Here is an 18,376-nt window from a genome sequence, read left to right as displayed (position 1 = left end):
ATGTGCACGCCTCCTGTTGTGCATTTATTAGGAACTATGTGCCTCCTATAGGACATATAAAAGGACGAGTGTGCTCCCTTAGCCATGAACATTGAGCGGCATGTACTCGCTGTATTGTGTAATTTAAGATGTGTGTGCTCCGTTCAGTGTATACACTACGGTGTGCATTAAGGTGCATTCTTTAGGATGTGTGAGATACATGTAGTGTGCATATCACAATGTATATGTTCTCTCTAGTGTTTATTAAGATGAGTGTGCTCCCTGCAACAAGTAAAATAAGATGTGTTCATGCACACTGGGCTATGGATATGTGTGTTTACGTTTCGAGTGTGTGTGTATTTACAGAGTGACACATGCACTTCCTGTAGAGTGTTTAGGAAGATTAATGTGGCAACTGAACCCTCAGAATTGCAGAATTTGGAAGCAACAGCATACAATTGGATACCCTATCATTTCCCTTGGATGGTACCTGCAGTGCATATTTCCTTTTGCAACACATCTGACTGCGAATCCCATGTATGATAAGGCAGTAGGATTAAACAAGTTAAATGCAGCAGCTCCTTCTATGGCTTTCACCCCCAGGGAGGCACAAGCAAAGTGAGGGCCTTGGTGAGGGTCGGGGGCCATTAAAGGCCATGTCTGCCACCCACAGCAGGGGTGCGAATGGTTTGTTATGTTTGACTCCCCGTTGGTGTGCAAGCGATGTTAATCTCCGCAGGACAAAACAAAAAAAAAACAAAGATGGCCACTTCCATATGGAAAAGAGACTAAGTCTGGCGGAGGAGCATCGCTAAGTGTCTTTCTCAACTGCCACACATGGCATAAACAAGAACAATGACTTTAACAAGCTGGGCACTATATCCCTGAGAAGTGGGGTTGGCACTGTATCCATTAGACATGAGCTTGGTACCATATATCTGAGGAATGATCTGGGCACTGTATCCCGAGGAGATATCTGGTTACTATTTTCCTGAGTGGACTGGGAACTGTATCCCTGAGAGCTTAAAGGAGGGAGCTGGGAACCATATGCCTAGGTTCTGCAAGCCTTGAAGCATGCTGAACGTGTTATCCACGAAAGAAATAGGTTCACTACTGTTTACCCATCATGACACCATTTTCTCAAAAAGTTTCTGGATAAGTACATCCTTTTCAGCTCTAGATAAACTGCTAGTTCCCAAACACATTTAACACCACTCAGTATAGTGACAAATATGCTGGTCCATCACAACATCAAAGGAGTATGTGCACTGTTACAGGATACAGCTCCATCTGTGAGCAACAGGAGGTTTCTTTTAAAACACAGAGGCCCTTGATAATCCTGGTGTTATACAGCCAAGATGGTATGTTGTGCTTTGAAGCCCATGAAAGCTGTATGACATTGTTTTCAACCTGGGACCTTCCAAGTCCCATACCTGACCAAATATTTCTGATTCAATCCCAAATTGATCTATCTATGTCAAAGTAATTTAAGGTGATGTAAAACAAAATCTGGGATGTTAATATGGGACCTGCCCACTTGGCCAAGCCCGTTTCACCACATTTGGTGAAACAGAATTGTTTTCATTTTTCTTTGCAGCATTTGTTTTGGGGGGGGGGTTACGTTACATGTACACTTGGTTTTTAGGATATTGGGGAAAAGGAAGGGGTGGGGGGACATGGGAAGTTGTATGGGGGCCTGTCCCCATGAGAAATACTGTGGATGAGGAGACACAAAGGCAAAAACAAGCAGATGGGCCTAATCACATATTATGGAAGGACCTTTATTGCACGGCCTGTGTTAGCGGCCGTGTAGTTATGGTTAAGTTGCTCAACCCATAGGAAGAGCACTTTTTGGGCGGCTTATAACTTTGCCACCCCCGCCGGACAAATCTTCACCAAACTTTGCAAGAAAGTAAATGGCTCACGCAGATTGATTCTGCGGAGTCTGGTGAGGTTTAGTCACGGTGAGGGAAAGGGCTAGGGGGTCCCAAAATGTGTGGGTTTTCCCATAGACACAATGGAAAATAATTTTTGCTCACGCCTACAGGCCAAACTGCTGGATGGATTTTCACAAATTTGTGACAGGAGTGGTGGCTTGGTCCCAAAAGCGTGCTTTTGTAAATTTGGTGTAAATCCATCCAGTAGTTTTTTCTTAAATGGCCAAAAAGTAGGTAAATAAAATCTGTGATATCTGGGTTCGGTCTGCGTACTCACTTCCCTATTTGGTCCACAGACAGGCCTTCGATTGGCCCAGAGGACAGAATGATGTCTGCGGACATCGAATGAGCCTGCTAATTAAATGGTGAAAAGCGTGAGGTGCTTCATATTTTCTGAAACGCCGGCCAATATGTATCCATGGACAGCGGCCACTATCCGCGGACAGCGTGCTGGGGAAAAAGTCAGGAAAACACATTTGGGGTTGTTTGGTGGTGGAAAGGGGATGGGAAGGGTGGGGGAGTGGAAAAAAGGTGATATGGGGCTATAGGTGGAAATAGGGTGAGTAGGTGTGGTAGTCTGCGGATATCGCAGTTTATGGACGGCCTGGGAAACAGATTTGAAGTTATTTGGTGGGGGCAAGGGGGTTTGGAAAGGGTAGGGGAGTGGAATAAAGATGATATGGAGCTGTCTCTATAGGTGGAAAAAAGGGTTTGCAGATGCTGCAGAGTCCACAGTCAGTTTCGGTGTCTGCGGACATAGTTTTCATTGGAAGGGGGTTCTGGGTGTGTTTGATTATTTCAATATGTATTGTATGTACTTGTTATATTGCTTCATTATATTTTGGTGGTTATAGCCAGTGGCCAGATTAACGTATAGTATAGGTTCTATTTGTATTACTTTACTTTTTAAAGGTTTCGTTTTTTGAGGTACAGAGTACATATCTAAATAGGGGGCGTACAGTCTTTGTTTGAAGCAAAGTTGACTAGGAATAAACCTTCAAGTGTATTGTCATGGCCACTAGTCAAGGGGCCAGTCCTTACTCATCCCAGGGGTCCCATTCGACCCAGTCCTGGCGCCTCTGGCACCAGGCTCATGTAAAAGTGTGCTCTGCACACTCTATGCCAAGGGAGTGTGCGGCTGGGTCGGGCGTGGCCATAGAACAGAACTGGAAGGCACGTGCTACAGTCCCAAAGAAGGGCAAGGTGGAGCCAGTAGGCGGGGCTAAAGGGAGGGGCCTGAGCCAGCCTCTATAAGGCCAGCCCATCCACGTGCCTTTGCTTTGCATTCTGCTTTCAGCAGCGTAACGCTCTCTGCCGTGCTTACCTGTGCATCACTGGATTCCAGCAGCCCATCCTGAAGATACTCCTGAGAGCGCTCCTTACCTGCAGTCTACCGCTACATCGCCGTGAGCGCCTTTCACCACAACTACTCCGTAGCTGTGGGCGCATCTTACCTGCTGCCAGCTGCTACATCGCTGGGCGCACATCTTACCTGCTACCAGCCACTACATCGTTGAGTGCGCTTCTTACATGCAACTCATCGCGGCCGGAGCCGGACTCTTCTTCTTACCTGCATTCCATCACGGTCAGAGCCGAAGTCTTCTTTCTCACCGGCATTCCATCACGGTCAGATTCGGAGTCTTCATCCTGCAACCACGAATCATCATCGAGAATCCGGACACCATTCTTCAAGAACACAACAGGTTAGAACTCATATGCACATCGAATGCACGGCCACATCATACAAGAGACTAGAGTTCCAAGACCAATTTACCTGTCACTGTGGAAACTCCATCAGCCTCTAGGTCTTCCAGACTCTCTTCAGTCCTGATTTACTTCTCCGTACCCATGGAAATGGAAAGAGACATTGCAAGAATTATTATTAGACGAAATACAGACAGTCTAATCGAACAATAGTCATAACAAAAGACTTACCTTATAAGTGGATTGGTCGCAGCTGGTATGGATCAACTTGGTCCATTCTACGTGCCCCTGTTAGGATAAGCAGGATGGATAGCTCAACATTACAAAACTACAGTTGAGCTTATATGGGAAAGCGCTTGCACACCGAATTTTGGCACGAAAGGGTTGGGGGAAGTCACGATATCCCCACTCCATTTTCATTCCCTCTCCTCTTCACTTAGGGGCAACACCCATCTCCTGAGCCGCAGGTCCAACCACTATCTGGAGGGGAAGGTGATTTCGAGGAGTCAAGTAAAGGGAGGGCTCCAACCGTGCTCCAACGCCCCCGCTGAGACCAGGTGAGCGTTACAGAATGCAAAACCTCTCCAAATTTCCTCCAGGGTTTTATGGAAACTTATGAAACCGACCAGTTATCCCAACTATGGGGAGAGCCTCGGGCCAAGGTGCATCCCTCAAGACAGGAGACTAACTCCCTGAGGAGAGACCTTATTATAGCCCGAGAATGAACAGATGACCCGGCAAGACAAATGCTTCAGGCACACGCAGGACAAGTCCCGTTACCCAGAATTACACCAACTCTGTTGCCGCAGCCCTCACCACCAGTACAGGTGGTTCTCCCAGGGGTGGTTCCACTTGCTCCAGCTGAACGCTTTTTTGGTGACCCGAACAAATGCGCTGTGTTCATGAATCAGTGCTGCCTCCACTTTTTGTGTCGACCAGGAGCCTTCCCTAATGACAGTGCTAGGGTGGCCGTTATGCTTTCTTATTTAGGAGGCTGCGCAGCTGATTGGTCCATACCATCAGCGGCTCAGGATAATCCAATACTTCGGAACTTTGCAGAATTCCAACGGGAATTGGAAAAACTGTTCGCCAGACACACTCAAGGGCAAGCATTAGACAGCAAACTACTGTCTCTGAGGCAAGGAAACCACGATTTATTGATTTATATTGCCACCTTCAACCGCCTCGTTGCACAGACCAACTGACCGGAGGAGAAAAGGACAACACTGTTTTACCGGGGGCTTCGTGGTGAGTTAAAGGACGTACTAGCTCAAGTTGTTAACCCACCCGAATGCTGTGCAGACTATATCAACCTAACTGTGCAGTTAGATCACCGGTTACAAGACCGAAAAATGGACCGCACAAGGGCTAAAGGGCGATCAGTCTACATAAGGCCTCGGGACACTCAGGCCAGGGGTCATGAAATCCCTGAACCTATGCAATTAGGGGGATTGAGAGCTCCCATTTCTAAGGCTGAAAGAGAAAAAAGAAGAGAACGGCGGCTTTGTTTATATTGAGGAAAAGCTATACATTTCTTACGGGATTGCACTACAAAACACCACCAAGAACGGACAATGACAACAAAGACAAGAAACAGGAGCCAGAAAACTTGGATGCCTGGCAAGTGTAGAGGTCCACTTGTCGAGCGGAGTCAAGAAAGTTGTAACGACCTCACACCTGGTAATTCCAGTATTAATATCCCACCCCCAACAACCATCGAGAGTACATGCTCTAGAAGCCTACATTGATAGGGGTGCGGTGGGAAATTACATCGATCAGGGGTTGGCTGCACGGATAGGCCTTCTACTTCAGCAAAAACCACACTCGGAAAATGTCACTGCCGTGGATGGCTCTCAGCTGTCTTCAGAGCCAGTAACTCAACACACCGACGAGGTAATGCTGACATGTCAGGATGGTCACCGGTAAATCATTTAGTTTGATCTCATAGGGGCACCCCAGTTCCAAATGATTCTAGGAATGCCATGGCTGGAAACCCATAACCCAAGGATCGACTGGCGCACCAGAAAGCTGACCTTTCCTCGAGAATGCACCAAGAGCTGCTACCTTAAGGATGTGAGGAGATTACAACACAAGGAGAAACCCATCCTGGGAATGTCGGGCTCATTGCCTTCCGAATATCAAGACTTTGCGGATGTGTTCCAAAAGGAACAAGCCAACACCCTACCATCACACAGAACTTATGATTGCCAAATCGATCTGGTTCCTGGAGCACAAGTTCCCTGCAGCAGAATCTATGCTCTGACTGAGCAGGAAAATCAGCATCTACGAACATATCTTGATCAGTATCTAGCTAATGGGTTCATCCGCCCATCCAAGTATCCAGCCTCCTCAGCTCTCTTCTTCATACCAAAGAAAGAAGGGGACCTCAGGACCTGCATAGATTATAGGGCGTTAAACCAGATCAGGTATCCTCTGCAACCCATTCCTGAGCTACTCGACCAGGTAAAGAATGCTCAGATCTATACGAAGCTAGATCTGCGACGAGCTCACCACCTGGTCAGAGTGAAAAAAGGAGTCGAATGGAAGACAGCATTCCAAACCAAATATGGGCTTTTCGAGTACCAGGTTATGCCCTTCGGGCTATGCAATACACCAACCGTATTTCAGTTATTTATGAACGACATACTCCACGAACTGCTAGACATATGTGTCCTTGTTTATATCGACAATATCCTCATTTATTCGGCATCCAAGGAGGACCACGTGGGCCATGTAAGAGCTGTTTTGGAAAAGCTCTGTAAGAAGCAATTCATCGCCAAATTAGAAAAATGTTTTTGTCCACGTTACAGAAGTCGAGTTCTTGGGCTTTATGCTTACCCCACGAGGGGTATACATGGATACTCGTAAAGTGGAAGCAATTCTTCAATGGCCATCTCCGACATCAATCAAAGGAGCGCAGAGCGTACTCAGGTTAGCCAATTTCTATCAGCGGTTTATTTCGGGATTTTCAAAAATCGTCCACCCTATCACCTCTTTGCTAAGAAAGAATAAAAAGTTTTCTTGGACCTCTGATGCTGAAAAGGCATTCCAGGAATTGAAACCGTCTTTCACTTCAGCCCCTAGTCTCCGGCATACTCGACCTGATCTACCTTCTGTGGTTGGGACCGATGCCTCCAATGTGGCCATGGGGGCGGTGTTATCACAGAGAGACCCAGACAGCAGACAGTTACATCCTATAGCATTTTGGTCCCGCAAGTTTACAGCACCTGAGATGAACTATGCTAAACCGACAAAAAACTATTGGCAATCAAAGGAGCCCTTAAAAACTGGAGACATTACCTCCAGGGGGCTAGGCATACTGTCACCAATTTCACGGACCGTCACAACTTGCAGTATTTAAAGACAGCCAAGGCCCAAACATCATGTTAGCTTTGCTGGACTCTCTTCTTTGCGGAGTACGATTTCATAATCACGTACCGACCTGGAGTGCGGAACGGAAAAGCTGACGCTCTGTCCGATTGGGCGATAACCAGGATGCATTTATGCCATCAGAACCAGTACGCATTATTCCGGAAGAACGGATTCAGAACCAGATTGCAGTAACCGCCTGTTGGAAAGAAATAAAGATTGACCTCCACTCGCAAATGGATCAGACCACTCAACAAGAATGGTTGAATAAGGGAGATCAGTACTCTGTTGTGGCCAGTTTACCCTATTTTCAGGGGAGACTATACATTAAGGATAAAGAAACCCAAAACAAGATCATCGCCAACTACCACGACTCACTAATGGAGGGACACCCTGGGATCACTAAGACACGGGCCAAGATCAGGAAGAATTATTGGTGGCCAACTTGTAGAAAGGATGTGGCCCAATTCATTGAGACTTGCAGAGTCTGCGCACAGCAGAAATCTCAAAAGACTTGCCCTGCAGGATTATTACGTCCCCTAAGCATACCACCGGTTTCTTGGCATACTCATGGACTTCATTACAGACTTACCTCCTTGTGACGGCTTCAACACCATTTTAGTAGTGGTGGACTAATTCTCTAAAATGGCACACTTTACTCCGCTAAAAGGACGTCCTCCTGCTGGAATCCTGGAACAAGTAGTCAAATTGCATGGCTTCCCTTCAGTACTGATCTCTGATCGGGGGACACAATTTATTTGTCTCAGCCTTCCGGAGGAGTTGCTGCAAGATAGCGCAAATTGACCTCCGCCTTTCCACCAGTCACCACCCCCAGACCGATGGTCAAACCGAAAGGACTAACCAGACACTGGAGCAGTACCTGAGGTGCATGCTGCAACAGACCGAAGGATCCTGGAAAGATGTTCTTTGGCTAACGGAATTTGCTTACAATAACTCTATCCACACTAGCACGGGTCAACCCCATTCTACATTATGAATGGTCGGCACTCTCGGACATCTTCATTTGATCCACTTGATGAGATAGAAATACTGGCAATTACCTCCCTACATAAAACTATTACTCAAACCCTCAAGGAAGCAACCAAGAGCTTAACTAGGGCCAAAGAACAATAAAATAAGTTTGCTGACCGGCATAGAAGGGAAGCTCCACACTACCAAATCAGAGATAAAGTCCAGCTAAAAGGGCCTCGGGCCTTCCGCCCTAGGTATCTTGGGCCCTATCCCATCAAAGCCATCATCAGCCCAGCCACGGTAAAGCTGGAACTATCTGACAATTTGCGAATCCACCCTGTATTTCACGTTTCCCTTCTAAAGCCTGTGAAGCCTGAGACAAGAATTACACAACCACTGGATCCCAAAATTATCGAGGGAGAACCTGAGCATGAGGATAAGGATATCTTGGACTCTAAAATGGTGCTGTCAAAACTGCACTACTTAATTGACTGGAAGGGTTATGGAGCTCAAGATTGCACCTGGAAGCCTGTGGAGTTTATCAATTCGCCTCAACTAAACAGGCGGTTTCATCGCAATAACCCCACCAAGCCTGTACCCGGGAGAAGATTACCCGTGAGAGGGGCCTTGCGGGGGAGGGCTGTCATGGCCACTAGTCAAGGGGCCAGTCCTTCCTCATCCCCAGGGTCCCATTGGACTCAGTCCTGGCGCCTCTGGCACCAAGTCCATGTAAAAGTGTGCTCTGCACGCTCTATGCCAAAGGCGTGTGCAGCTGGGCCGGGTGTGGCCATAGGACAGAACTGGAAGGCACGTGCTACAGTCCCAAAGAAGGGCAAGGTGGAGTCAGTAGGCAGGACTCAAGGGAGGGGCCTGAGCCAGCCTATATAAGGCCAGTCCATTCACGTGCCTTCGCTTCGTGTTATTCTGCTTTCAGCAGCATAACGCTCTCCGCTGTGCTTACCTGCGCATCACTGGATTCCAGCAGCCCCATCCTGAAGATACTCCTGAGAGTGCTCCTTACCAGCAGTCTACCGCTACTTCGCCATGAGCGCCTTTCACCCCAACTACTCCATCGCTGTGGGCGCTTCTTACCTGCTGCCAGCCGCTACAACGCTGGGCGCGCATCTTAACTGCTGCCAGCCGCTACATCGCTGGGCGCACATCTTACCTGCTACCAGCCACTACATCGCTGAGCGCGCATCTTACCTACTGCCAGCCACTACATCGCTGAGTGTGCTTCTTACCTGCATTCCATCACGGTCGGAGCTGAAGTCTTCTTTCTCACAGGCATTCCATCACGGTCAGAGTCGGAGTCTTCATCCTGCAACCGCGAATCGTCATCGAGAATCCAGACACCATTCTTCATAGTCGGTCTGCACCTACAAGGAAATAAGCACACAACGGGTTAGAACTCATATGCATATCGAAGGCACGGCCGCATCATACAAGAGACTAGAGTTGCCTTATAAAGACCAACTTACCTGTCACTGTTTAAACTCCATCAGCCTCTAGGTCTTCTGTACTCACTTCGGTCCCGATTTGTTTCTCCATACCCATGGAAATGGAAACAGACATTGCAAGAAATATTATTAGATGAAATACAGATAGTCTAATCGAACAATAGTCATAACAAAAAACTTACCTTATAAGTGGATTGGTCACAGCTGGTCTGGATCAACACTCCCACTGACCAATGAAGTAACTTGGTCCGTTCTAAGCGCCCCTGCTAGGATAAGCAGGACGGATAGCTCAACATTACAAAACTACAGTTGAGCTTATAAGGGAAAGTGCTTGCACACCGTATTTTGGCACAAAAGGGTTGGGTGAAGTCACGATATCCCCGCTCCATTTTCATTGCCTCTCCTCTTCAATCAGGGTCAACACCCGAGCCGCAGGTCCAACCACTATCTGGAGGGGAAAGCGATTCTGAGGAGTCAAGTCAAGGGAGGGCTCCACCGTGCCCCAACACCCCCACGGAGACCAGGTGAGCGTAACATGTACATAGACATGAAAGTGGTACATAACTCATACCTTCATTAAAGACTGTGCTGTCAATGTCCATCAATGCGTGATCTAGGGTTAGACCTTGGAATTTGTGAATAGTTACAGCATATACAAGAGACAGAATTGTTCTCTGTGTACATACATGTCTTTGAAAAGAAGGAATCGTGGTATTGTGTGGCCTATCTGCAAGTTTTTCAAATTGGATGTTGACAAACTGAATGTTGTTGTCATGTGGATATGTCTGGAAGCCAACAACTGTAGCAATTGCTCCATTGTCTAAACCTTGTGCTACGTCAAGGTCCTTTCACAATTACTCTGCAGTTCAGACGCAACTTTAATATTTTCTCCAATCCAGCTGTATTGGCGATAGATTTTTTGAAGCTATTTAGTCATGCTGTTGCTTGCCAGATTGTCTGTGGAGCCGATATGCAGTATGGGTTGCATTTCTTTTTTTAATATTGTTTTGTTGAATTGACTGCAACTTGCTAGAGTTGGCATTAAGGACATGCATTTTATATTTTGTTGAGTTAATTGTTCCATCATTTATTTTTATTTATATAATATTTATATATCGCCAACACGCCCGCAGGCCTCAGAGCACTACAGCACACATTATGCACAAATTAGACATGAAATACACAACAAAAATAACAAAGCGTACAAAACCTAGATCAAACTAACACAGAATTAATCTAAAAGGAAAATAACTCAGTCAATTATAATTCTTAAATTAGTGGTCGATGTCAGATTTCCCAAATTATTGCAGCCGCTCAAAAAGAATGGAAGGCTACTGCCACCACAACCAATGACAATACAATCTGTATCATTTGTCAAGGCCCAGTCCTTAATTTGCACTCTGCAAAGAAATCTAAAATCATGAGTCCTAATGCAGCTCCCCCCAAATTTTGACTGCATCCGAGCCAGGATTTTGTTCCGAAGTGCTTCTCTCAGCTCAAGTCTTTCCTGCTTGTTAACAGTTGTGATAAGGATATTTCTACAATCTGCCACAAATCCTTTTAAATATGGGTCCACAATCTCTGCCATTAGAGAGTTTTTGATCCGTAGATCCTTCTTCAAGGGGTGGTTAACACAATTATTAGTGTCAGGGGCCCTAGATGTACACATATTTACCGGATTAGGAATAGCACCACTGGTTTGGAAAATAGGTCCAGATAGCAGAGTCACGCCAAGGGCTGACCAGCGAAATTTGCTATGGTCTATTAAGGGAACATTAATGTCCACTTTAGGGCTACTCAATCCTTTTGGCTCAGGGTCAGTTTGGCAGGACACATCCAATATACTTATCACTGCCTGAGAAAGGCAGAGGCTTGCTTGACATCCTTTATATATCCTGTCCATCTGAGGTATTATCCTCTCAAAGCAGTATACCCAACTGTGAAAAGCCATAACGTTGTTACATTGATTCAAATCCCCAATGATCCTTTCCTTAATGATCTGCCATTTACCATTGGCATTCATTGCCTTCTCTCCCATGTGGGAGTTTACAAGAGACTCAGCAATGACTTAATCATACCCCCTTACAGTCATCAGGTCATAGCTTTTTAGTTGTTCCATAGCTGGTAGTTTTTGGTGTTAGTAGGGAGAAAATATTGGGGGACCCAAGTAGGTTTTAACATTAATGCTATAGTAACAGGCATTATGTCAGGAGGGACCAGAATGCAGCAGGGGTAATGCCAGCAAATACCACTGCTCACCACCCAACAGGGGGACTCTATGGCTGATACTGGGGGAAATACACAGGACAATAAAGCCCAACTCATCCAACTTCGCTCTAGGTTCTCATTTGACTATAGCAGGGAACCACAACTTTCAGCACACACACACAGCCTGCAGTGCCTCATGTGCACGCACGTTAGGAAAGTTCAATATAGTGTCCCCGTGGTAGGATGGGGCGCATATATCTTGTACATTCACTGGCAGCAGGGACCCACCAAAATACTTTCCACTCACCTCCACTATGCTCGAATTCTCTTCCCACCGGCCCTGCTCCAATTCACCGGCAAGCCACACAGTTGAGGTTGAGGATCTATCCGTGTTTCAATACACAACGAACAGCTCACTCCAGCTCCTCAATTAATGAGCTGCTGCTTCTAGAGTTGCTGTAGCAAAGGACCCTTTGCCGTCAAGTCGCACCGCCTAGAAGCCACCTCCGACACTAAAGCCCTAGATTAATGGTTACTGTTCCGACTGCATTACATCAAGAGAAGATAGTCTACTATTTATGATGGATTTGGCATCTTTAGTCAGCAGACCAGTTATAATGCTTTTTAAAATGTTAGCATATGTGAAGTCTGCAGACTGATGCATGTTTTGAGTTAGTTCTCTGTTCTGAAAATGTTGCCAGAGATTTACATTTCCTATGCTGCCAAGTGTTTTGCAGCATTGTTTGTGTCCTAATGTATTCTAAATAGGTTGACCCTTTACTGGTGTTAACTGTAGGAGGTCTTTGAAAACAATAACGTGTTTTCCTCCAAACAGTTGTTCGTAGTTGGTTTTTAGGACTTCTTCCATTCTGAGATGAATTGAAGCCAACATGAGGTTGGAAACCATGCTTACTTCATCTATTAGGAGAAATTTCATTTGTTTCAGAATTCTGCGTACTTCAGTAGCAGCTTCTGCTAATAATTTGTAGTATTCTAATTTGCTTTGGTGTTATACTGGAAGGAGCAGTAGTCAGTGTAAAGTTACACCTCCTATGTTGTAGGCAGCTAAACCTGTGGGGTCTGTTACAATGGCCGAAAGGTTCTTGTTTGTTAAGTTTTGTAGAAATGTGCTGATTATTTCAATGAAGAGTATTTTTCCAGAACCAGATTCAACACTCAGGAGCATAGGTTTATACTTTTTACAGCTACAACTTTTAGTTTCATGTTTAAAACCATGTTCAATTTCTTCAGTGACTTCTAGATAAATGTTGAGTTGTTCATCATTTAGCTGTAATTGGAGCACTGACAAGTCTTCTTCCGATTGTTTATATTGATACATGGTGTTTTCTATTTCAGTCATGTCTATTTCTGCTTCATTTAGAATGATTGGTTCTCCAAGTGGTTCTCGGCTTCCTATAAGGGAAAGTTGACTGCCCTCAGGAGTGTCTTTATCTAGTTGAGCTTCAACTTCTTCCTCTTGTTGACGTTCATTGTCCAACATTTCTTTGTATTGCTTGAAATTGTCATTTGTTATACTGCTTTTTGCATTGAATGCAGCTTCAAATGAGTTATGGTTACCTAATAATTCTTCTTCTTTTCTCCATGGTTTAAAAAGTGGCAGTAGGGCAATGACATAAAGTTCCCTACGTTGTGGAGATTTAAATGATAATTGTATATGATTAATTACACTGGGTTTGGTAAGTCTGACTAGGCTTCCTTTACAAGTTGAGACTACATATTTGTCAGTTGTCTCATCTGGTGTGACATTATTTTTGTAGGAGTAGTTTTGGGCTATGTGGTACAGGCACAGTTTTTCCAAAGCAATACTTCTGTTTGGGTATTATGCGTCTGTTAAATTGTTTTTTAAAATGTCGTAGCTGTTGGGCAGGGGCATAGGAGACCCATAAATCTGTGAGGGACAGGGGACACCTTGGGAACTTTGCTTTTTTAATTTATTTATTGGATTATTATAATGCGCTTATAAAAACAAAAACAGTGGGCGGGGAGAGGCAGGAATAGCCTGCTCACAGATACTCCTTTACATCTTTCCCCCGTCACTGAAATATGCAGTAGATTGTGCAGGAGCTTACCTAAATGTATGGAAATACTTTGGTCTTAATAATATTCCCCCCACAGGCCTTGTTTTTCTTTTCAACCTCAGATGGTCTGATGATCGTTTCACTTTTTGTGTTTCTCCAGGTCTCCCAGAGATGGACCTTTAGAGAGATCTTTTATAATACTCTCACCTGTACTTTAAGGGCATATGCTTTATGGAGTTTCGCCAACCCATCCTATCCTATTCCAATCGAACCCCCAATGATGGAACATGTGTGTGCCCCTTTAACACAGTGTATGAGCTGCAATCATACCTCGGCATCAGGGTATCCACTGGATTTACATGGATAGCAGATCAAGTGCTGTTGTGAATCTCAAGGCTCTGACCCAGATTGCTTATGGTGGCCTCCATTAAAACCTGTCTACAACTCATTATTCAGCTGGTGGTGGGTACCAAAAAAGCAGTTGCATCCCTATTGTAAAACAAGCGTTGGCAACGCCAACCATTTGGGCTTTAATGTAGGCATGGAAAAGGCACTTACCAGTTATCGCCATAGTGGTATTAGGTAACCACTGATGGTAGCAACTGCAAATTGGGGCAAGTACCTGGACATTTAATAGCAGTGCCTGGCAAATGCCCAATACGTATACACAAGCAAACACTTGCCATTGCTGGTTTTTAGCAGGACTTCAGTGAAGGAAATGCAAAGTGCTAATAGAGTGGCTGAAGGCATCCCTGGATAAGACATTTGTATTACACCAGTAGTATGATCCCAGCTCCAAGTAAGTTATTAACTACACAGGGCTTTGTAGTAAACATTCCTAAGTCAGTGGCTTTATCTAAACCGGAAGTGGCACTTTACGTGCCCTTTATAGATCATGCTAGTGTTTTTTAAAAGGAATAGGTTATGGCGTAAAATGAGTCTGCGGCCCGCGTGGCATCCATCCACCAAAAACCCATGAAAGTTGCTAAAATAGCCCAAATAACATGATGCTGTGTCGCAAGGAAAGATGCCATGCACCCTGGCACCAGCTCCCACTACAGGACAGGTCAGAAGTTAATATATACCTCAACCTCATTTAAGGTTAGTCCTGACTTCAGACGTAGGCTTCAGGTAAGATTGAGTGAAAAGGGAGTTGATGCAGGAACACCCTGCTGTGACCGTCTCTACCTGGACAGGAACCAGACAGGAGCGCATTTGACACTGGGGCAGTGGGAGAGCGCCGAGCCTGAGCTCCCACGTTCCCTCTAATAAATCCTCCCCATGCCGGCCTGCACCTGGGAGAGGGGGGCCACTGTGTGTATTATCAGGCTCAATCAATGCACAGACAGATATGGAGTAGTGTATATATCTGCAAGTATTTAAAGAAATTACTTCTAATCGTCCTTGGGCAGGCCTCGTGACGATGGATCAAGCGTTAGAAGATGACGAATTCGAGACTGCGCCCTTTATCTGGGAACATGAGCCAAGGCACCATTCCTCCTTGTACAAATCTCGCCTCTGTACCCTTCTCTACTCCACATTCTTGTCTGCTGTACACCCTTTTCTCCCAAGTCCCTTCCCTGCACTCCACACCAAGTCACTCCTCTGACACACTGCCCTCTGCACTTTCTCACCTGTCTGTACTTCTCTCTCATTTGCAAAACCCAAAGCACCTCCTATGCCATTTCTGCCCTATACCACTTTTCCTGTGTTCTGGTCTTTCCTGCACCCCTCTCTCCCCTGTACACACTGGTCATCCTGTGCTGCAAACCATCCCTATCTTTCATCTGCACTCCGCTCTTTTTCCTATCTCCACCCTCCCTTGATCTTTTTCTATCCTCTGCACCCTTTCTACTCCTTTTCACTTTGCAGTTCCACACTCTACTGCACTACAGTACCTTACTTCCCATTCCCCTATGGCCAGCACCCCACAACTCTCATCTGACCACTTACTCAGCACTTTCTCCTCAGTCTTCAGAGCACCCTCGATATCCTGGCTTACATTTCACAGGTTTTCTCTTGCACACCTTGCATGACCAACCACTCCATATAGCTTCTCAGAATAAGCTGGAACAGGCATGCCAGATCCATGACCTTAAAAGGGCCCATTGATACCTGCAAGCATTAACTCTTAAGAAATAGTCAGGAGCATGGATATTTGGAAGGGGGACAGACACACAAGTCACTAAATCCATATAATGCCGAGACTCTACCCCCAAAATACGCCTCAAGTACGCTGACAGAAACAGCTACGCTGAATAAAACAGGTGAAGCTTAGCCAAGACCTACGGAAGATTAGCGCCTGATTTCTTTTGAGAGATGCGCATGATGGGCACCAACAAATGGTTTATTTTGGGCAGGGACAGAGTTCAGGTCTGTGCTGGTAATAGTTTGTTTTATGGAATATAACACTTTGGCCATAGCGCTTCATGCTACATGCTTTCAGCTTCCAGGCAATGTAATAGCAGATATTATTACCCTCATTTGAATGGTACTGAATTTATGAAAGGTTAAGTAGACCCTGCTGCTGGGTTTGAACTAGCGAAATGCAGGTAACCCTCCTGTCAGAGACCAAGCTTTAGGTGTGGTACCATCCAAATTTCAAGCAGGTGTGAGTTGGTGCGAAGAGGTGGAGGAGTGTGCCTTAAGTGGGGCCTACTGACATTAGAGTATACATCAAGTGTTTTCCCTTGCCTACCTTAGACACTATGGAAAAGAGCACACATCCCACGAAGTGGCCCTTCTTGAGATTGGCTCATCCTCATTTTACTTTAAATGGTTTCATGAAGATTTCGTATACAATGTCAGGCTGATATCTCAGGCAGCGTCTGCCCTTTGCAAGCCAGGCCTGGGGTACTGGGGCATCTTGGAGAAAATCCAGTCTTCGCCAGATTGTGTGATCCTGGGTGAATAGTGTGACCTCCTCACTGTGCATTATTTTCTCTATATGTTTACTTGGGATCACCTAAAGGGACTCAGTTGGCAGTGTACACTATAACGAAATGCCTCAATTGTAAATGTTCTAACAGAGATTCGTGTTGCTCCATGTATGATAAGTATTTTGAGTGAGTGCGAAGAGGGACAAAGTGTCACAGCAATAGATGTCACCTCCAGCTGGGGGACCGTGTCTCATTTTGGGAAGCAGTCATAGATACGTTCATAGAATTTGCAATTCTTTTTGCAGAAAAATATGTCAGGTGCAGTCAGCGTGATCCAACTCTAAGGAAATAAACTAGAAACAATCTCAAAGTAACCTCACGGTTTCGGGGCACTAGTATAGTGTAAGCAGCAAAAATAATCGTCACGCCCTTCTCCTTAAAAAAGGCAATACATAAAATTCTAAACGGTGTTGTTTCATTTGTACAGAAACTGCATGTACATGTCAATACCGGCTCCCATTGTGCACCCTTTATCCTCCGCTGTATCGGTGAATGGCCTCTGTATTTTGTTTGTGCGGCCTTGCAAGCTTGTGTTGGCCAATGCTTGGAACTTAAATCTGAGCTTTGGCTGCCCATCAGGAAGGAAAGAACAAAGAGCCGCTCCGAATGTGACGTTCTTCGTTGGCAGGGGCACACTTTCATGAATTGAAACATTAAGAGGCCAGGATTTTCTGATCAGTTTTGCAACGCGCCGCACGTGTTTAGAAACTGTATATCTGACGTTGGAACACATTCCCAATCCTCCCCATGCCGCCTTGCCCCTGAGGTCTTAGGTGGAGGAGGTTGAGTCTCAGTCGGACTCAGAGTCTGTCTCACTCTGTCTCCCTCAATAACACACGCTGTCACAGAGTCACTGGAGCACACGTCACTGCCTGGCTTCTCCTTCATTAAACGAAGGCTGAGGCTGCACAGCAGTGCACTGCGCAGGCAGGGCACGTGCAGTTTGGTCCCGGGCCTGGGCACGTTCATTATGCGCAGGCGTGGGGCACGGGCACGCATGAGCGAGCAGCACAAGTTGCTTGCAGACAGTCTACTTTAATTTTCCCAAGCTGACATGACAACTGCAGCCTGTATTTATCATGCTGCAGAGACACACATTCTGGGAGGGATAAAAGCTTTTATATCCCCCCACTTAAAACTGTGGGGGGGATTTGTTCCCCTCACCCCCCCCTCCATGTCCTACGCCCATGCAGTTGGGGTCATTTGTGGCTATTCTTTCTAATTCTTAGTAGGATTTCAGTACTCTTTTTTGGGATGAAGCTGGACCAAGGTTTAGCCAGACAATGGGCCTCATTAGGACCCTGGCGCCAAGTGTTTAACGGCGCCGTTAAACACTTAGCGCCTTACTACGAGGTCCCTTTGCGGGACCCGACCTGAACGGCTGGTCTGGACCAGCCGTTAAAGTAGGGACTCGCAAAGGGACCTTGGTGCTAAGTACGGTACCGCAATATGCGGTACCGTACTTAGCGCCTTCGCCATTCCCATAGAGCCCTTTGGGGAGCGAAAATGGGAATGGGGAAGGGCCATGGTTCAATGTGGAATTACCACCCAGCCAACCTTGGAATGGGGTGGTAATTCCCCATTGAACCATGGCGGACCCGTTACAACACCGGCACCAACCATGGTGCTAATAGCGCCATGGTTTAGCGCCAGTGTTGTAATGAGCGCCAATGTATTTAATTTACCATATAAGGCTGCACCTGTTAAACAATCTGCAGCTTTGTAGCACCCGCATTATCTATGGGAGAGCATTTTTATACCGAAGCTGT

General features: G+C 45.9%; 1 protein-coding gene across 1 annotated transcript in view; it reads left to right on the top strand.

The window, feature by feature from the left end:
* Positions 1-18,376, top strand: part of LOC138503896 (mucin-2-like) — a 577,632-nt gene that overhangs the window by 225,603 nt on the left and 333,653 nt on the right. The window lies entirely within an intron of this gene.

The sequence above is a fragment of the Ambystoma mexicanum genome, chromosome 11 (assembly GCF_040938575.1).
Source record: "Ambystoma mexicanum isolate Mex_15411 chromosome 11, UKY_AmexF1_1, whole genome shotgun sequence".
Lineage (NCBI taxonomy): Eukaryota > Metazoa > Chordata > Amphibia > Caudata > Ambystomatidae > Ambystoma > Ambystoma mexicanum.
This window is presented reverse-complemented; position numbering and strand designations above follow the sequence as displayed.